The sequence below is a fragment of the Ambystoma mexicanum genome, chromosome 14, assembly GCF_040938575.1.
Source record: "Ambystoma mexicanum isolate Mex_15411 chromosome 14, UKY_AmexF1_1, whole genome shotgun sequence".
NCBI lineage: Eukaryota > Metazoa > Chordata > Amphibia > Caudata > Ambystomatidae > Ambystoma > Ambystoma mexicanum.
The window spans coordinates 155,231,534-155,252,773 of NC_090940.1; the positions used below are offsets into that span (position 1 = coordinate 155,231,534).

The 21,240-nt window shown below is 50.5% G+C and overlaps 1 protein-coding gene across 2 annotated transcripts in view; it reads right to left on the bottom strand.

The window, feature by feature from the left end:
• The window catches only part of LOC138527536 (synaptosomal-associated protein 23-like), a 358,067-nt gene that overhangs the window by 21,428 nt on the left and 315,399 nt on the right, over positions 1–21,240 (bottom strand). The gene's annotated exons all lie outside the window — the stretch shown is intronic.

A 21,240-nucleotide genomic window follows, 5' to 3' on the forward strand; every position in this document is an offset into this window, starting at 1 on the left:
CCAACAAACGCATTTCGTAGAGCTCCTCTTGGGGGAAATTCCCTTGAGCAGTACTGATCACACTTCCGGTTGACCCTGGTCGTGAACAGATCCACTTAAGGGGTTCCCAGAAGGGTAAAGATCTCTTGAAGGACTTCCTGAGCTAGTTCCCACTCGTGGGACACTGTGCTTTGCCTGCTCAGAGCGTCCGCCGCCGAGTTCTGCTCTCCGGCTAGGGGAACTTGTGACAGAGAGATTCCTTCTTGTATTGCCCAGTACCAGAGCTGCATTACTTCTCTGCACAGTGGTAGTGATCCTACGCCTCATCTCTTGTTGAGGTAGTACATGGCCACTGTGTTGTCTGTCATTATCAGGACATTCTTTCCCTGTACAGAGAGCAGAAAGGCTTTCAGAGCTAGTCTGATGCCCTCAGCTCCAAAAGGTACTCCTCCTTTGAATGCCTTGTCTGCCGACTTGCTCTCTCTCCTAGCCATTCCCCTACCGTGGCTACTATCTATCGGCCACCTGGTCAAATTTCCTCCTTCCTCTCTGAGTGGGCTGACCTCTCCTCCTCACTCCTGTCCTCAACCACTCAACTCCTCTTTCTTGGAGACTTCAATATCCACCTTGATGCCTCCTGTCCTCCCTCTGGACTCTTTCGCGACCTCTGCGACTCTCTCTCACTCTCTATTCTCCCGTCTGGGCCGACCCATTCTGCAGGGCACACTCTGGATGCTCTGATCTCTTCTGACCTTCCCCTCTCTGTCCCTCTCTCCACTCCTCTCTCCTGGAGTGATCACTTTCTCCTATCCTCCCACCTCACCTTCCCTACCCCAGAGGCAAAGCCACCCTCATCACTGCCACCCACCTTCGCAGTCATCCGACCCATGAAGCGCGTGTCAGTTGAGGCTTTCGCTACCACCTTCTCGCCCCCCCCTCCCCCTTCGGCTGACTCCCACCCTGACAGCCCTCTCCACTCTGCTATATCCGATACCCTTGATATCCCTGCCCCCGTCATGAGTTTCCGCCTGAAGCCCAAAGCCAAATGTAACTCCTGGTATGACTCGGATCTCGTCACCCTTAAACGCAAGTGCAGGGTGGCAGAGAGGAAATGGCGTGCTTCATGTTCATCCTCTGAGAAACTGGCCGGCCGCCTGCTCCAAAGGCAATACCGGCTCTCCGTTCTCACTAAGAAGAGAGCCCTTATCCAAGCCCGCATCTCTGCGGCATCTAACAATTCGGCTGAACTCTTTAAAATCTGCAAGGAGCTGGCCAACCCTGCTGCAGTCTCCACCTCCTCCTGTCCCCTCCCAGGCCCTCTGCACGGCACTGGCTTCTCACTTCATTTAAAAAACTCAGGACATCCTGTCCTCGCTCTCCTCCTATCACCTCCCCTCCTCTATTCCCTGCTCTCCCTCTGGCCCTTCTGCCGCCACCCCTCCTCCCTCCTTCTCTGCCTTTCCCCTTTTTTCTGCTGACGAGGTTTCGAGACAAGTCCGATCTATGAAAGTCTCACCAAAACAGGTCCACCCATGTTCCTCCAAAACTATCAAGTACCACATCGACTCCCTGGCGCCTGCCCTGGCTGACTTCTGCAATCACTCCTTCGCCTCTGGAGTCTACCCACCCCCCCTCAAGCACTCCCTTGTGCACCCCGTTCTTAAGAAACCCTCTTCCGACCCCTCCTGCCCAGCTAACTATCGCCCCAATCTCTATCACTCCCTTCCTGGGCAAGCTCCTGGAGAAACTGGCCATCTCCCAGCTTAATCTCCATGCTGAATCTGTTGGTAGTCTTCATGACCACCAGTCTGGCTTCAGAGTTGCCAGAAGCACGGAAACTGCTCTCCTGAACATCCGTGAGGACCCGCTCTCAAACCTTGACTCTAACACCCCTTGTGTTCTTATTTTGCTCGACCTCTCTTCTGCCTTTGACACTGTCAACCACACCATCCTGCTCAACCGTCTTCGTGATAACCTTGGTATCACTGGGCAAGCTCTGGCGTGGCTGACCTCCTTCCTCTCCAATCGACCCTCCCAGGTCCAACTGGGTTCCTTCCTCTCCGACATCTTTTTCTCTACCTGTGGTGTCCCCCAAGGATCTAACCTCTCCCCCTGGCTGTTCAACCAGTATCTGGCACTTCTTGCTCACCGCATCGTCGCTCTGTCCCAACTGTCAGTGCTATGCGGATGATACCCAGCTCATTTTCAGGCTACCCTCGGCCTCCTCTTCCCCTTCCCTCATCTCTGACTGTCTTTCTGCTATCCAGGAATGATGTGCCGCCAACGACCTCTGCCTTAATGCCAGTAAGACTGAGATTCTACTTATCGGCACACCCACTCCCTCCTTCCCTGCAGCTCTCTGGCCGGCCTCCCTTGGCCCTCTTCCTGCTCCTACCTGCAAGGCAAAAAACCTCAGGGTCATCTTCGACTCTTCACTCTCTTTCTCTCCTCACATATCTGACGTCTCTAAGAAGTCACACTACCAGCTACACCTCCTCAGAGGTATCCTTCCTTCCCTCTCCTTCCCCCCAGAAGCTCACTGTCTCCAGAGCCCTGGTTCTCTCGAAGCTGGACTACTGTAACAGCCTCTATCTAAATCTTCCTGCCTCTACTCTCCGCCCTTTGCAACTCATCCAGAACAGGACTGCGAGACTTGTCCTTGGCCTCAAGTCCAGGGACCGTATCTCTCCGGGACTGAAATCGCTACACTGGCTCCCAGTGGCTGCGAGGATTAAGTTCAAAACCCTCTGCATTGTCCACAAGGCCTTCTGGGGCCTTGGGCCAAAATACCTTCAACTCTCTCTTCCTAAATATCTTCCTTCTCGAGCTCTTCGCTCATCCACCTCCAACTACCTCAGGGTCAGCCGCTTCTCCAAGCAACGAGCTGGGGGTAGATCTCTCTCCGCAGCATGGGCCTCCCTCTGGAACAGCCTTCCTGCCTCCCTGAAACTTGAGGAGAACCATCTCTGGTTCCGGAAACACCTCAAAACCTTCCTCTTTGCCTCTGCTTTCTCTCCCTCTCTCCCCTGCTAAAATCACTGAACCTGCACTGAATCTGCAACTGGGCCACTCACTGATCTCGGTCCTTGGCCCAGCCACTCTTCACTGCACTGCCTACCTGCACTACGGGACTGTCTCTGTATCCTATAGCCCCTTCTCCGGGCAATTACCTTGCACTTGCCACCAGCTGGCCCTATTATTTATCTTGTATTCTACTAACCATGTACTGCACTTCCCCTTTCCCTGTCCCCTTCCCCTAGCACTTTTCCCAGTCCCCCTACCCTTGCACTTGCGCAATCTGAATCACACCTGGCCTAGTAGGATCATTGTCGGTCTCCCCTTGTTCCCCCCCCCCGCCTTGTCGCACCTTGAAACACTTGTGTATAGGCGCGTTACAAATGCCATATCATATCAAGGTTGATTTGTAGTTTGGACTCCGATGGAGACCAACGACCGCGGATTGTCAAATCGTTGGTGTGGCCTCCTCACCCCGTGAGTGAGGCGTCCCGTCACTACTGTAATCTCCGGCCATGGTTGCCAAACAGATTCTCCTTTGAGGATATTGTCCTTGCAAGCCCACCATAGTAGATATTGAGCCACTCTGGCCGAAACCTGCAAAAGATCCGACACATTCCCCCAAAAATTGGGACCATTGAGTTCTGAGGGCCCATTGAAGGGATCTCATCCTCAATCTGTCCTCTGGCACCAGAAAAATGCAGGATGGCATGAGACCGAGCAACCTGAGGAAATCGAAGCCTGGTAGATGCTGCGCATTCTGGAACTTTGTTACCATCTGCAGAATGTGGTGAGCTCTCTCCTCAGGAGGCGAGGCTTTGCCCGAGGACGTATCCAGCATTGCTCCGTGGAATTGGAACTTTTGGAGTGTTATCATTTGTGACTTCTTGAAATTGAGGGAAAAGCCCAGTCTGTGTAAGAAGTGGCAGGTCATGGTCAGATGTTCTTGGGCTCGTTCGGGTGAACTCGCCCTCATTAACCAGTCGTCCAGTTAAGGGTAGAGGTGAATCCCCCCCTATCCTGAGACTCGCTGCCACTACCGCCATCAGCTTGGTGAAAACCCTCGGGCGGAGGTCAACCCGAATGGCAGAACTCGAAACTGATAGTGAAAATGGCCCATCGCGAACCTCGGGTACTTCCAGTGCTTGAGATGGATCGGCACATGAAAGTAAGCATCCTGAAGGTCCAATGATACCAACCAGTCTTTGGAGTTGCAGAGCCTGAGGGATCTGAGAAAGGGTAACCATCTTGAACCTTGTCCTTCCTGAGGAACTTGTTCAAGTTTCTTAAGTCCAAGATGGGTTACAATCCTCCGTCCTTCTTTGGGATGAGAAAGTAAGGGGAGTACCAACCCTTGTTCCTCTCCGCCACAGGTACATGTTCTATTGCATCTTTCTCTAGCAGGGTTAAAAACTCCTGCACAAGGAGCGGGTCCGGAATTTTGGCAGAGCTGGCTCCCGGTGGATGGTCCCGAGGTCTTTGTCGAAAAGGAAGGCAGTAACCCTGGGCTACTGTTTCCAGTGCCCAAGCATCTGAAGTAATGCCCTACCATTCGTTCAGATACCGAATGAAATGCCTCCCACTGGGTCTTGTGGATTAAGACCTCAGAGTGGCTTTGCAGCGGCTGCAGCAGTGGCTGAGGGGACAGTTGCCGCTGCTGGGGCTGATCTAACACCTTTTCCTCTTCCACCACAAGGGAATTTTCTTTGTTGTCCTTTCTGACTGGCCTGTCCCTTCCCTCCCCCAAATGAGGAGTAGAATCGAAAGGAACAACTCCTCCAGGAAGATAACCCTGAGTAGCAGTGTTGTTGAGGTGGTTTTATAGAGGCACTAAGTGATTTAGCCGCCGCTTTTGAGGTCTGCAACTTTTCTAAACTTGTGTCTGCCTTGCTGCCAAACAACCTCAAGCCATCCAAAGGCATATTGAGCAATCTGGATTGCACATCCGGTGCAAAACCCGATTTCCCCAACCATGCAAATCTGCGCAGGACTGTGCTAGACGCCATGGACCTGCTTATGCTATCAGCAGTGTCCAGCCCTGATTGGAGGCATTGCCCCATAGCCTCATTTCCATCGCTGACAATTGTGAGAACACCTTCCTGTTCCTTGCCCTTAGGGATGTGTTCAGCCGCTGCAGTCATACAATCCCACAGGGTGTATGTGAACCTTGCGAGAGTGCAAGGGGGGCGTGGCTACGAGAGCCATGTAGGACGACGCGTTCTGGAGGAGCTCCCGAGATCCTGCAACGATCCGGGCAAATATGTGCGGTACGACGGATCGCTGACCACCGACGATACACATGATGGTGTGTGAAGGTATTGGCCACGCATTGTGAACTTCTGGAGAGAATAGGATCAACGGCGACGGAGATCGGTGGCTACGAGTTAAAAGACTCCGCGAACAAAGGGCGACTCAAAATGGCCGACCAGGGCCCGGGACTGGAATAGGAGCGAGTTGAACGGTGGCCTGGCTGTGAAGGTGCACTGTACACAAACTTGCTACTTTAGCAACCGATCGATTTCCTGAGTCATGTCGAGCAGGCCGGTGCGGCCGAAGGTGAAACAGCCTACCTTAGACGATTTCACTAAAACTCCCCCGAGCCAGGACACTACCAAAAGTAAGGATGCGCTGGCTGGTAGTGGCACGACGTCGCCGTGCACCAACCAAGAAATCCTGGCGGCGATTGTGGAACTGAGGGCGGCCTGGGAATCAAAGCTGGAACTGGCCGTTACTGAACTAAAGACTGCACTGGACCGCAAGGTTGGAGAGGTCCAAGAGGACGTTAATCTGCTACGACAAGATGTCAGGGCCCTGGCGGAGCGCACGGAGTCCCTCGAAAAAGAAGTTGGCCCGAATACAGCAGATTGCGCCACTCATAAGGCCGATTTGCATGCCCTGACACAAAGGATGGGCAACCTGGAGAGCAGAGCGGAGGAGGCTGAGGGACGAGCCCGTCGCAACAACATCCGCATCGTGGGCCTACCGGAGGGGATAGAGGGCCGTGACCCTACGGATTTCATCGAATCCATGTTCTTACAGGAGATACCTGGAGGGGCCCTATCTCAAGGATTTGCAGTAGAAAGAGCACATAGAGCCCTAACTAGGAGGCCACCTCCGGGGAACCCGCCTAGGCCTGTGATCGCCAAAATCCTTAACTACCGCGACCGGGAGAGGATACTGGAATACTTCCGTAAAGGAGGGACGATCACGAGAGGAGCGGCAAACATCACGGCTTATCCAGATTATACTCTGACTGTACAGCGTAGTCGCATGAACTTCGGGTCTGTAAAGCGGAGGCTGAGAGAAGCGGGCCACAAATATATGTTACTCTATCCTGCAAAATTGAAGGTCTTCCATGCACATAAAACCTTGTTTTTTGAAACCCCGGAGGATGCTATGGGATGGCTCGATGTGCAAGGATGCCCCCAGGAATCAGAAGTTCGGCCCAGAAAGGGCTCGGAAGAGATACGGGAATCGTAAAATGGCGTCGCAAGATGGCGTGGCTCGAGGGACTTGAATATAGTCGGTGTGACACCTTCGGTAAAGAAGGTCAGATGATTGCACTATTTTGTCCAGACACTGTGAATGTTTATTTGATCGGGAGCCCTACGGGGCGATACTCTCTACCCCACAATAGTTTTAGTTGGGTGGCCGTTAGGGTGACCTCACCCTACTGGGCTCCGTTCACCGACCGGTGCTTGCGGAGCTAGATGTGGGGGTGCCTGAGCACTGATGCTGGAGCTGGGCAGCAGTTGGGGTGTGTGATGTTGGGGAAGGCACGGGTGGGGGGAGGGGAGGGAAGTTGGGGTTTAGTTGTGTATATAGTTGAAGGGAGTTTGATCTTATATGAGGAGTTACTGGACCGAAACGCTATCTGTGTCATGTGGGCGGTTGGGGGTCGCTACATGGGAGGCAGGGAGGAACGTACTTGCCATGGGAGACCTTAAGATTGTCACCTGGAATGTTAGGGGACTTAATAGTTATTTAAAAAGGAATAAAGTTATGTTGTACCTCAAAAGGCAGAGGATTGACATTGCACTATTGCAAGAAACACACCTGAACCGGCACAAGTTAGAACTGGTTGAGAAAAAGTGGAGTGGCATGGTGGTGGGCTCCCCATACTCTGCCTATGCCAGGGGAGTGCTAATCTGGGTAGCACCGCACGTTCCGTTCAGAGTCACGTGGCAGGAGGTGGACACGGAGGGCAGGCTGGTTATGCTCAGAGCCCTGGTTGAGGATAGAGAGGTTTGCATTATTAACACATACGCCCCCAATCAAAATGCTGCTGCATACTTCAGGACCCTATGCACCCGTCTGGGCTCATGCTTGGGGGGTGCGATCATTTGGGGAGGGGACTTTAACTGTGTTCTCGACCCAAGGGCAGATAGGTCCGATGATAGGATTGATCGGCCCACCCCGGCGGCCAGAATATTACAGACGTTGCTGGGCGACTTTGGGCTGGCGGACGTTTGGCGACTGAAATACCCTGATACCTCGCAGTATTCTCACTACTCTGCTCCACAGCGCCTACACACGAGATTGGATTACTTCTTTGCCACGTCAGAAGTGGTGATGGCGACCACTCAAATTGAATATAAAGCGAGGGTCCTGTCGGACCACTCGCCCTTAGTGTTGACCTGGCAGTATGGCCGCCCTCGTGCACGGATACCTACATGGCGCCTCCGTGCGGAGGCGCTTAGGGACACGGTTTTTAGGGAGGACATCAGGGAGGCGATCCAGCGGTACTTTGAGGTTAACACGGGCAGTGTAGATTCGGCTGGTACACTTTGGGAGGCATTCAAGGTTGTGTTACGAGGGGACGCTATTTCCAAGTCAAAGGGCCTGCAGGGTGGGGTTCTGATGGAGCTAGAGAAGGCGGAGAGACAATTGGAGCGCGAATGTAGCGAGGCAGGAGGGGACGCAGACCTAGTACTTGAGCTGCAGCAGCGGTGTTCGGAGCTTTGGGAAAGGCTCTGTAACCTTAACTATAAGAAATATGTTGAGAGGCAGCATGCGGGTGGAGACAAAACTGGCCGCCTACTGGCATGGCTATATAAGAGAGAAACCCCTAGGCCCCCGATCAGGATGATAGTTAGAGAGGACGGAGAGGAGGTAGACACCCAGGAAGGAGTTAATGCAGCCTTCCTTGATTATTATAGAGCACTGTATGAGGACAAAGGGGGAGAATATCAGGCAGAGATCAGAACTACATTGGAAGACATAGAGCTGCCCAGGATTAGTGATGAAGAAAGAGAGGAGCTGGACGCACCTATTACACTAGAAGAACTGGAGGAGGTAGTGAAGGGATTGCCCACTTGTAAGACTCCGGGCACGGACGGACTCCCGAGTGAGTTTTATAAAGTGTATGGGGCAGAGATACTCCCCCCGATGCTAGAAATGTTCAATGAATCTTTTGAGAAGGGTCGGCTACCGGAAACGCTCAGAGAAGCGCTGATAGTGCCGCTCCCCAAGCCTAATAAACCCCGACAAAGCTGTGGATCGTATAGGCCGCTGTCGATGTTGAACCAGGACAGCAAGATCCTGACGGCGGTCCTGGCCAACAGGCTACGAAGGGTCATCAGTAAACTGATACACCCGGATCAGACGGGCTATGTCCCCAACAGAAACATAACTCACAATCACAGGCGACTTCACCGGGTGATTGAAGAGGGGAACAGAAGTGATGAAGAGATGGTGGTGGTGTCCCTAGATTCAGTTAAGGCATTTGATTCAGTGAGGTGGCCGTGGTTGCTGGCGGCCTTGGAGGGGTACGGGTTTGGGCCTGGCTACGTGAGGTGGGCGAAACTGCTGTACAGCGAGCCACTGGCCAAGGTGCGCACGGGATCTGTGATATCCAAAAGGTGGCGACTTAGCAGAGGCACCAGACAGGGATGCTCCTGGTCCCCGATGCTGTACATATTGGCCCTGGAGCCCCTGGCGGTGTACCTCAGACAACAATACGACTTGGTTGGCATCGAGGTGGGAGGAGAGAACCATTTGATATCCCTATATGCTGACGACCTGTTGTTGTACCTGAAGTATCCAGAGGAAAACCTCCAGTACATTTTAGAGGTCATGGAAAAGTATGCAGAGTTGTCCGGCATAGCGGTTAATCCCAGTAAATCGAGCATGTTCCCGCTGGGGAGCTTCATTGGGGTCCCTCTGGAACGGTTGCCGGTGTTGCCCGTGCCCTGGGCAACTGAGTCTTTCCGTTACCTCGGAATTGATGTATATCATGCTGTGAAGGAAGAACACTTGCACAATACCGAGGCGGCGGTAAAGAAAATCCGCGATAGTATGCGGTTTTGGGAGAAGCTGCCGCTGGCAATGGTGGGCCGGGGGGCGATGCTCAAAATGGTGGTCCTGCCCAGGCTTTTGCACTTTTTCAGCAATATACCATACTTGATACCCAGGAAGTTCTTTGTCAAACTTGATAGTGTATGTAGGGACTTCCTGTGGCACGGCATCCGCAACAGGGTGGCCTTGTGGAAACTGCAAAATTTCCACGATAGGGGAGGCATCAAGCTGCCGAACTTTGAGGCCTATTATGTGGCCAGCCAGCGGCAATACGTGACCAAATGGCTCTCTGATGAAGAAACTCCTGAGTCTAGGCTGGTTGGGAGGGACTGCGCCCCGTTTTATCTAAAGGAGGTCGTCTGGGTCCCTAGGTCGGACTTGCAAGGACGCCCATGTATGTTGCTGTTGGGGTGGAGAATTTGGCGCTGAATGTGCCAGTTGATTGAGAGCCCGTGCCCGTGTTCCCCGCATGTGCCACTGGCCGCCCTAACTATGGGGGACAGCCAGCTCAGGAAAATTATCAGGACATATTGGGAAACGGTTGGGCTGGCCACATTGGGAGACATATGGCAGGATGGGGCCATTAGAGAATTTGTAGACCTGGGTGAAGAAACAGGGCTGCACGGGGGCCAATATGTTACATATTTAAGGCTGGTACAGATCATCCGCAAGACTTGGCCGGAGACGGTGCTGCGGAAGATCCGGACACACTGATCGGAACGATATATGATATATCAGAGGGCGGGCATGAGATCTCTAGATTATATGAGGTGGTGATGACCCGGGTGGGGAAGGACTTGATGGATTTGAGGCTCGATTGGGAAGCGGAAGTGGGGGCACAGATGACTGATGGGATGTGGGAACGGGCCATGGGATACCATAAGAAAGTGTCCAGGAATGCTAGATTGCAGCAAATACAGCTGTACATCACGCACAGAGCATATATGACCCCGAAGAAAATAGCCAAGTTTGCGAGTGCAGGTAGACAAGCATGCCCGAAATGCGATGAAGAAGACGCAGGTATGACACATATGTTCTGGTCCTGCCCAGTGATTGAAGGCTTTTGGGGGGAAGTGGCACAGAAATTAGCAGATAAGTGTGTTCTGCTACGCATTGACACAGCCTGGGCCTGCCTCCTGGGAGGGTTCCCTAGACCACGGAACACCAAACATCTCGGGAAACTGAGAGACCTGGCGTATGTACTTGCTAAGAGAAGGATAGCTATGAGTTGGAAGCAACGCCATGGGCCAAGAATAGAGATATGGTGGCGGGACCTGCAGAAGTGGGCGGAGGCTGAAACGGTGGTATGGCAGGAAGCGTGTGGTAATTGTGGGGAGGAAGAAGTGGGCAACCTGGCGGCTTGGAGAATGTTAATTACGGGACTGTTTGGCACGGAGATGGACCCTGCTGCTTCCGAGAGGGGCGACGCCCAGCCCCACCAAGTGTACACAGAACTGTAAGGTTGATAAGCTCTTGGGGGGAGGGTTTGAAGTGCAGTAACATGGCATTAATTGATGTTTACAGTGTGTAATGTATAATGCTGCAAGTTTGGTTTGTATTGTTTTATCTTGAAAATAAAAAATATTTTTAAAAAAAAAAAAAAACCTTGCGAGAGTGCAAGATATATGCATGGATTTTAAGGCCATTCTGCCTGAAGAAAAAGCTTTACGGGCCCAGGCATCAATCCTTTTATCGTCCCTATCCGGGGGAATCAAAGGGTAGGCCGACTGTCTCGTAGATGTGGCCGCCTGCACCACTAAGCTCTCAGGCGAGGGGTGCTGTGATAAGCTGAGGAAAACCTGTACTTCCCTACACATTTTTTATTTATAGCTGGGCCAGAATCTGGGGTTTCCCATGTGGCCATGACCCTTTTTTGTAATGGCTTATGAAAAGGGAGGACAGGGTCCTTTTTAGGGCCTTCATTGAGGATGTCCGTCATGTCATCTTGATCAAAATTTGGGGAATCTGCATTCCATCCCATAAATTCAATAACTATTCATTAAGTTTCGGTACCCCGCGTCTGCATAGTCGGCAGGGTAGGATCTGTCAAAGTCTACCTCAGGGGAAGTATCCAGGCTACTAGCTGTTGAAGGCATTCATATAAATCAGCCATCTTAGAATTAGGGTCTACTAATTCTTCAGCGACATCTCTAGTCCCAAGTTTTACTCCAGCCGGAGTAACGTCCTCTTCAGAGGATTGCTCCTTAAATTTGGAAGACATCGATCTGAAAAAGTCTTGTCTAGGCTGTAGCTGGTATACTTATTCGACATGTATCGATCTCGGCTTGGACAAGAGTGTCGATTTTGGCGCCGGAATTCACGATAGCCTCGATAACAGCGTCAAAGGCATGGAGGTCATAGACGCTTGCTTTGATAACGTCTAAGGAGGCTTCGATGCCGTTGAGGAAGGCGTTGCCGCCATCTTCGAGGTCGGCTTCGAGAGCACCTTCGAAGGATGCGTCGAAGTAACCTTCGACATGGACTCCGATGGCGGGTGGATTCCCGATGCCATCTTGCCAGCCGTCACCTCTGATTTATGCAGCGGTAGGTCTGATTTTTTATGAGGTGTCCAGGAAATATCCTCCGATGACACCCTCAGTGACTTGTCGTCGGATCTTGCGCCTCTGGTCTTTGACCTCCCTCTGTCACTTTTGGAGTTAGTAGGGGCATGGTCTCCACATGGTTTTTTCGAGGGGGTCTGGGCCGCATTCTCGAATGGAGGTTTTGAAAACCTCCCATTTTTCAGTGGAATCATGTTTGTAAGGGTAGGGGATGAACCTTGTGTCAGCCGACGAGGAGGAGGAAGGAGATTGGTGTTGTCTTTTCTTAGATTTTTTTCTACCAAGACGAGGAAGATTTCCTCGAATGACTTCTCGATCTCAATTTCCTCAACATATGTTGAGACTTTCTGCCCGATTCCCTCGTTTCTTTTTGTTTTCTCGAAGAAGACTTCGAGGATTCCTCCCCCACCGCCAGTTTACCTCTATGTTCCTTCAGAGCCTTGTTGATCATCGCCTGACAGGAACCGCACTAGTCGACCCGATGGTCAGGGCCCAAACACCAGAGACAATTTCGATGGCGTTCATGATCGACATTTTCTTCCCGCACTTCTGACATTTTTAGTTTTGGGCGTGGAAGGATTCGACGATGAAGACATAATGACTTGAAAAACTGAAGCGCCGTTTTCGTGTCACGAAGTAAGGTATCGGAAAAAAATGGAACTGAAGCACGGCTCGAGCCCTTTATACTAAGGATGACGTTGATGTTCGAATGCGGACCTCGAGGGACATTCGATGCCACTGCCTCAAGCACAGCGCCCTCCGGTGAAAAAAAAATTCCAAAGTAGCAAGCTGGAAGATACGAATATCTAAGATGAGGAATACGTTGGAGGACACAATACATTCAAAAGGTCTTGAGGCTTTTTCAGAACTTAATGAGGCCCTGCTCAAGACGGAGAGGGAGGCTATTCCACAGGAGGGAGCCCGCCGAGGAATGTGATCGACCACCAGCTCTGTTAGCTTCACATGCAGGGAGTTGGTGCCAGAGGAATACAGGAGTCTAAAAGGGGAGTATTTGGTCAGGAAGCATTGAAGATAGAGTAGTCCCCGGCCCCAGGTAACCTTGTGGATGATACAGAGGGATTTAAATGTAATCTGTGCCGAGACCAGGAGCCAGTGAAGGCTTTGTAGAGCAAGAGGGCTGCAGTCCCTGGGCTTGAGGCCAAGGATAAGTCTTGCTGCCCTCTTCTGGGTTAGCTGGAGGGGTTGCAGGTTGGCCGAAGGAAGATTAAGGAGGAGGCTATTGCAATAGTCTAGTCTGGAGAGAACCAGAGCACGGGTAACATCGAGTCTCTGGGGGAAGGCGAGGAAGGGTAGAGTTCCGTTGAGAAGGAAGAGCTGAAAGTGGGATTTCTTGACAGTGTCCTGCATATGAGTGATGAAGGAAAGGGAGGAAACAAAGATGACTCTGGGATTCCTAACTACAGAGGAGGGGTCGGGGGGGGGGGGGGGGTCCCATGGAGGAAGGCCAGAGTGAAGGGAAGAAGTAGGGCGCAGGGGACCCAATAGGGAAAATCTCTGTTTTGCTGGCATTGAGGCAGTGTCATGAACCGCCGATTACGTCCATTCTGGACTTCGTGGTCCATGATGCACTGAGGTCTGAACTCTGTGTTCCTTCCAACATGGCCGTCACTTTCGAAACACTGCTTACCAGCCTTTGCGCATTACGTGCAACTTCCTACTAAACAGCCACGCCCCTGTGGCTCTGCGCGTCTCAACGCTACTGCTTGGAGTAGTCAGACGTGTGTTGTAGCCTTCCTGTACTTGGTCCTACAATACTTCCGTACCTCTGAGTCACGACATTGTTCCATTCCTGGTTCACGATCCTGGATGTTTGAACGTTACCCAGCGTAGGACATTGCAAACCTCACGCTGGAATCCGAAGACTCGCACACGGGCCTGTATAAATCCCAGACCGTGCGAAAGAAGGAAGTCACTTCCAAGAAGGTTGCAAGTAAAGAAAAACAGGTGAGAAGGGGAGAGACTTGTGACAGACTGAGACGCCTAAAACCTGATACAAAGGCAGATATGGAAGCCGCAGTTCAAGACCTCATGCGAGGTATGCAGGAATTAACCACTGAAGTCCAGAACCTTAAGGCAGAGAATGCAGCATTAAAGCAGTTAGTTTTATCTTGTGACTCTGCAGCCAAAGAAAGTGTCTTGTTGGGAGGAGTAGTGGACAAATACGATGGCTCATCAAAAACCCTGCGATTCTTGTTTGGTACATTTTACCTTCAAACCGTACTACTTTTCACCCCAAGAGCAAAGGTGGGATTTATGATATCACATCTCACGGGCAATTCCTTAACCTGGGCAACCCCCTTAGTCAATGCGGGTGATGCACTCCTGGATGATTACGATGGGTTTGTGGACGCCCTCAAGGCCATGTTTGATCGCCCAGAACTCGTGTATAGTGCACAAGAAAGACTGCTTGAATTCCAACAAGGGTCCCAGGACATGCTCACATATGTGACTCGCTTTAAACAACTAGCAAAAGAGGCCGATTGGTCCCAAGAAGCCAGCTTCACACTCTTTCGAAGAGGTCTGAATGATGAGAAAGGATGAATTAGCTAGGGTAGCTCGCCCAAGCTCCTTCCAAGCTCTCATGGACCTCTTCCTACAGATTGATTTCCGGATCCAGAAAAGAAAGGCAGAGAAAAGGAAGACTAAGACAACATCCCCAAAGGAGGTCACTGACCACCCCTACAAGAAAGAAGCCGTTGCATCACAGGCCTCAGATCCAGAACCCATGCAATTAGGCGCCTTCCGAGGACCAATTTCCCCCCCAAGAAAGGATGATCCGTCGGATCAATACAAGGCTGTGCATGTATTGTGCCTCTGATAAACACCTTGTAAGAGTGTCCTATTGCACCGCCTCGGCGTTCGGGAAACGCCAGCTCCCGATCCTAAATGGAGCACAGTTTCGGGAGAAAGATGTTTGCTCCTCATCAATTCCTTCCTTGACCTCCCCAGGACAGAACAATCTCGTGATTTTACAGACATTTCTGTCACCTTCCAAAAAAGAATCCTACCCCATCCTTGCCCTAGTGGATTGCGGAGCCATGGGCATTTTCATAGATCATGATTGGGCCTTCAGCCATCACATTCCCCGAGAAACCAAAGAGGTAATGCAACCTGTTGAAGCCATTGATGGCAGACCCTTGTCTTCGGGACCCATAACTCATCAAACCAAGGAGATTCTGCTTTCGATAAACAACCATCAAGAGATGATTAGATTTGACATCATAAGATCTGCCCACTATCCCATGGTTTTAGGCATGCCTTGGCTACAGAAACACAATCCATTCATCAATTGGGCAGCAGGCTCCTTGTTTCTTGGATCAGAACACTGCATGTCCCATTGTTTATCTCTTATCACCTTGCCAAGCCCCTCATAAAATCTCTAGGAACCCCGGCAATCCTTGGTAACAGTCTCCAACATCGTCCAGATTCTCCAGGCTTACCAAACATACTCAGATGTGTTTTCAATGGCCATTGTTCAATCTCTCCCACCTCACAGGCCTGAAGATTGTGCCATTGATACTGAACCTTCAGCGGTGATTCCCTTTGGAAGAATGTTCATTCTATCTGAGCCAGAAAAGAGGGCCCTCCGAGAATATCTGGACACCAACCTAACAAATGGAACTATTCGACCTTCCAAGTCCCCAGCGGGAGCCTCTCTCTTCTTCGTTCCTAAGAAAGATTCCAAGGAGCTTAGACCATGTTTGGATTACCGTGGCCTCAATCAATGCACCCTCAAGGACCCATTACCTCTTATTTTGGACATCCTGGAGGCAGTGAGGGGTGCAGTCATCTTCACTAAACTCGATCTCAGGGGTGCCTACCATCTCATTCGTATAAAAGAATGAGTGGAAAACAGCCTTCAGAACTCCCTTTGGCCACTTTGAGTATCTGGTGATGCCCTTTGGACTTGCTAATGCCCCCGCTGTATTCCAACGTTTCATGGATCTGGTTTTTTCTAACATGTTGTTCCTTTTCGTCATTGTATACTTAGACGACATATTGATTTACTCCAAGGAACCTCAGAAACACCCAGAACACGGCAAGGCAGTTCTACAGCATTTACGTGAACATAAGCTCCTGGATAAGCCTGAAAAATGTATTTTCCATGTATCAACCTTTCACTACCTCAGATTTGTTCTTAGCCCAAAAGGCATCGGAATGGATTCTTCCAAGGTTCATTCCATCCTGTCTTGGCCTGTTCCTACCACCGTGAAACATATTCAATCCTTCCTGGGGCTCGCTAACTTTTACAGGAAATTCATACCCACTTTTTCCGACATTGTACACCCTATTGTCACACTTTTAAAGAAAGACACTCCGTTTCATTGGTCCTCAGCTCAGGAGTCAGCATTTCAACGATTGAAATCGGAGTTCACTCGAGCCCCTATACTAGCTCAACCGGATACAGACCGACCCTTCCTAGTTGAAACTGATGCATCCGACTACGCCATCGGAGCAGTATTGAAACAAGAACTTGATGACAAGATGGAACATCCCATTGCCTATCTCTCCCGTACTTTGACTCGCAGTGAAACTCATTATTCCACCCTGGAGAAGGAGTTGCTAGCCATCTGACAAGCCTTCACTGACTGGCGTCATCTCCTTCTAGGAGCCAAACACCCAGTAAAAGTCTGTACAGACCATCGGAACATACAGGTCTTACAATCCCAGGAGTGCAGAAACAGCCGTCAGGCCTGCTGGGCCTTCTTTTTTGCCCAATATCAATTCCAAATCCATCATTTTCCTGGAGCGCATAACCTCATAGCTGATGCCCTGTCCAGGCGTCTTATGAAACCCTTGAGGACCGGACCTTTCCCAAGATGTTTCCTAACACAGTGTTTGTTGCTCAAGCCATTACACTACTAGAGGATATTCGAGCCAAGACAGTGTCTTCCGAACTTTGGAAGCAGTTTAAAGGAAGCAATTTAAGGAATCTCAAGATGAAGGACGGATTTCTATTCAAGGAAACACGGCTGGCCATTCCCACACAAGAGCTGAGACATAAGATCACTAATCTATGCCATGATACCCTCCATTCCGGGCACCGTGGAATCACCAACACCCTCCGTCTTATATAGAGACAGTTCTGGTGGCCAAGGATGAAAGACAACGTAATAACTTATGTCCAATCCTGTGCAGTGTGCAATCAGAATAAATATGATAACAGAAGACCAGCGGGTCTCTTACACCAACCAGCGATACCAACAAGACCTTGGGAAATAATTTCCACAGATTTTATCGTGGAATTGCCCCCATCCAGAGGATACACGACCATAATGGTTACCATTGATTTGTTTACATACATGGCTCATTTTACACCTTTGTACAAGCTACCATCTTCATCTGAATTGGCTGGTATTTTTATGGAGCACATATTCAGGCTTCATGGACTACCTTCCAAGATCATTTCCAACAGAGGGCCCCAGTACATATCCCAGTTTTGGAAACAACTATGTCGGATATTGGGGATTCAGCGCGCATTGTCCTCGGGGTATCATCCACAGACCAATGGAGCAACTGAACGAGTCAACCAGACCTTGGAACAGTACCTTCGCTGCTTCGCCACCAAGGTACAGGATGATTGGTCACTCTTGATTCCTGTGGCCGAATTCGCCTACAACAATTTGGATCATTCAGCCATCAAGGTCAGTCTGTTCTTTTGCAGCCAAGGATTTCACCCTTCAGTACTACCCTCCGTTCTTCCATATCCTACCCCAGTTCCTGCAGTCGATTCCGGGATTGAAACACTGATCAATGTGCACAAGGAAGCCAAAGAACACCTGAAAAGGCCCAAAAAGATGTTAAACACTATGCAGACAATAAAAGAAGGCCTAGTCCTTCTTATACAGAAGGAGATAAGGTGTGGTTGTCTTCGAAGCTCCTTCCTCGATATCTACGACCAAATAAGTTGGCCCCCAGGTATTACAGACCTTTCTCCATAAAGGAAATTGTTAATCCAGTGGTCTGTCGACTCCAACTTCCAGAGTCGTGGAAAAGGATCCATCCAGTATTCCACACTTCTCTGGTAAAACCATTTGTACAATCCACTCAAACTGCTCCAAGACCAACTCCAGTAATTGTCAATAACCAACTCGAATTCGAGGTTTCCAGGATTTGTGACTCCAGGTACAGAGGAGGTCAACTCCAGTATTTGGTCGAATGGAAAGGATATCCTCCCAGTGAGCGCACCTGGGAACCTGTCTCTAACATAAATGCCCCCCGACTGATGCAAAGATATCATCATATCCACCCAGGCCAACCCGGAGGTGCGGGGCTTCGGAGGAGGCATACTGTCATGAACCGCCGATTACGTCCATTCTGGAGTTCGTGGTCCATGATGCACCGAGGTCTGAACTGCGTGTTCCTTCCAACATGGCCGTCACTTTCGAAACACTTCTTACCAGCCTTTGCGCGTTACGTGCAACTTCCTACTAAAGAGCCACGCCCCGTGGCTCTGCGCGTCTCAACCCTACTGCTTGGAGTAGTCAGACGTGTGTAGCCGGAGTCCGCACGGCGCTTCCTTTCTAGTCCTTGTTCCCAATTCCCTGATTATATTGCCCATTCATTCCCTTTCCTTGCCCTACCTACTTCTGTGCTTCCTTCCTGGATCCTTTCTGTACTCGGTCCTACAATACTTCCGTACGCCCGAGTCGGGACATTGTTCCCTTCCTGGTTCCCGATCATGGATGTTTGAACGTTACCCAGCGCAGGACATTGCAAACCTCACGCTGGAATCCAAAGACTTGCACACGGGTCTGTATAAATCCCGGACTGGGCGAAAGAAGGAAGTCACTTCCTAGAAGGCTGCAAGTAAAGAAAAACAGGCGAGAAGGGGAGAGACTTGTGACACAGAGGTCATTAGCAATGCCACAGGCCTGGATGGCAGAGAGGCAGTCGTGGAAGAAGGAGGGTGCAAGGGCGCCAGTAGGAAGTTTGAAGAAGAGTTGTGTCTCATCAGCGTAACACTGGAACTTGGGGGAGAAAGAGGAAATTAGGCGTGCCAGCAGAGAAAGTTATATGTTAAAGGGCCAGGGCGAAATAATTGAGCACTGGGGGACGCTGGAAGGGGAAGAGGAAGTAGCAGAGGAGAAACGGCCCAGAATGGTTTTGGAGGAACGATCAGTTAGGAAGGAGGTGAGCCAATCCAGTGCCCGCCCTGAGATGCCAAGGGTATCATGGAGCCTTTTTATGAGGATGGAGTAGTTCACTATGTCAAATGCAGACGAGAGATCAAGAAGGATGAGGACAGCAAGGGAGTTAGAATAAAGGGATGCAAGCAGTTCTTCACAGGTGTTCAGAAAAGCAGTTTTCATGCCTCTGGATGCTCGGAATCCAGACTGGTGGTCATGTAGGCCGCCAACAAGTTCAGTAAGAGAGTTGGGGAGGGCCAATTTCCCGAACAGTTTCCCCAGGAAGGGGGTGATGGAAATGGGGCGGTAGTTGGTTGGGCAGGAAGGCTCTGCAGAGGTTCTTTTAAGGAGGGGGCGCACAAGGGAGTGCTTGAGGGAGGATGGAAAAGAACTAGTAGCAAAGGAGAGGTTGCAGAGATCAGCAAGAGCAGGTGCAAGAGAGGAGATGTTGTCCTTGATGGTTTTGGAAGAGCAAGGGGCAACCTGTTTGGAAGAGACCTTCATGGAGTTGACAACTCTGGGGACTTCTTCAGTGTCGACAGGGTACAAGGAGGAAGGTGAATGGTAGGGGGGCGGAGGTTGGAGGGTTGGGTTGGAGGAGTGCGTGACAAGGCTGTTCAGTATGTCCTGGGTTTTGGAATTGAAGTGAGAGTCGAGTGCATTGCATAGTGTCTGGGAAGGAGATGGGGCAGAAGATACTGTGGATGGGTTGACAAGTTCCCTGCAGATTTTGAAGAGTTCAGATGTATTGTTGGCTGCATTGGACACTTGTGCCTGAATGTGGGCTCTTTTTTTGGCACAGACAGTCTGCAATGTCTCTGGATCAGGCGGCAGGCATCAAAGGGTGAGCCTGAAGTATGCCACTTCCGTTCAGCAGCCCAGCACTTACGATTTTGGTCTGCACGTTTGGAGTCGTACCAGATGTTACGCTTGGAAACAAGTTTCAGAAGGGTCCACATTAATGGGGCAAGGATGTCAAGGGTGTTGGTAATGGACATTTATTTATTTATTTGCGTTTGTATAGTGCACCTGCAGCCCAGAGGCATTGTGGCACTTGTTACATGAAGTGTATAAGCATTTTCAGTTGGCAGGTTACATGTGACCGAGAGGTCTCTTAGTTACAGATACGGTTGCTGAGGGCAGTCAGTGGAAGAGCCTTTGTTGGGTGGGCAAGGGGGAATGAAAGTGGAAGAGAAGGCAGCAGCTGACAGTCATCGACGGATGTTCGTGAACGAGGTTGGCAGAGCATTATGAGGAGTTGTCACATGGCCATTGGGACCCAAATGAGTGGAGAGGACAGAGTGGTCAGACCAGGAGAGAGGGGTGACCAGGGGACTAGAAAGAGTGAGACTGTAATGGATGATGGAGTCTATCGTGTGACCAGCAGAATGGCTAGGGCCAGAGGGATAGGGAGGAGCAGAGGTCAGTGAAGCGGGTGGTTGCTGTGCAAGGGGAGACTAGTTGGAAGTTGAAGTCACATGGTAGTTGCAGGTTGGTGGTGGTAGAGAGGTCCGCCCACTCAGAGGAACAGAGAAGAAGTGCCTGGGGGGGAGGGCGGTAGGTGGTTGCAATGGTCAAGAGGGTGGAAGGAGAGATGACCAATTTGCATACTACGCTGTCAAAGGACAAATAGGGCTGAGTGGGTAGGATGGAAGAAGGAATCCACTCTGGGAAGATTAAGGAAACCCCACCAACAGCACGGTGGGGGTCGAGGCTTAAAGGTGATCTTAAAGTCGTCAGGTAGGAGTGAGTCAAAGTGAGAACAAGTATGTCTAGGTCAGTGTCTTCAAGGAGAAGGCAGAGTATTTGGTGGTTGAGCGTGAAGATTTGAGAGGCTATAACACCTGTGATTGGTCTAATGACAATCACTCACCCTTGAGCAAAGACTCTGTTCCCACTGACCAAGTTATAGTAATGTACTCCATTGACTGCAAGGTTGAATGGATGTAAACTAGACCGTGCTTACTCATTCTACACACTGTTTATAATTAGAGTGTACATTAAATGATAAGTGTAAAAATGATCTGCCTACGCATGATCATGCACAGCACAGGAACTCGCTAGGAAAATAAATATGCACAGTGCTTCTGTTTGCTCCATGAGCATCTGCACACAACACACAGAGGAATCTGAATGGAAAGAAGGCATTCCTTTTATCAGTGTGCAGTTTCTTTTTTGAAAGGCTGCAGAGAAATATCAGTTTCAGAGTCTTTTCTCCATGGCTTGCAATTACATCC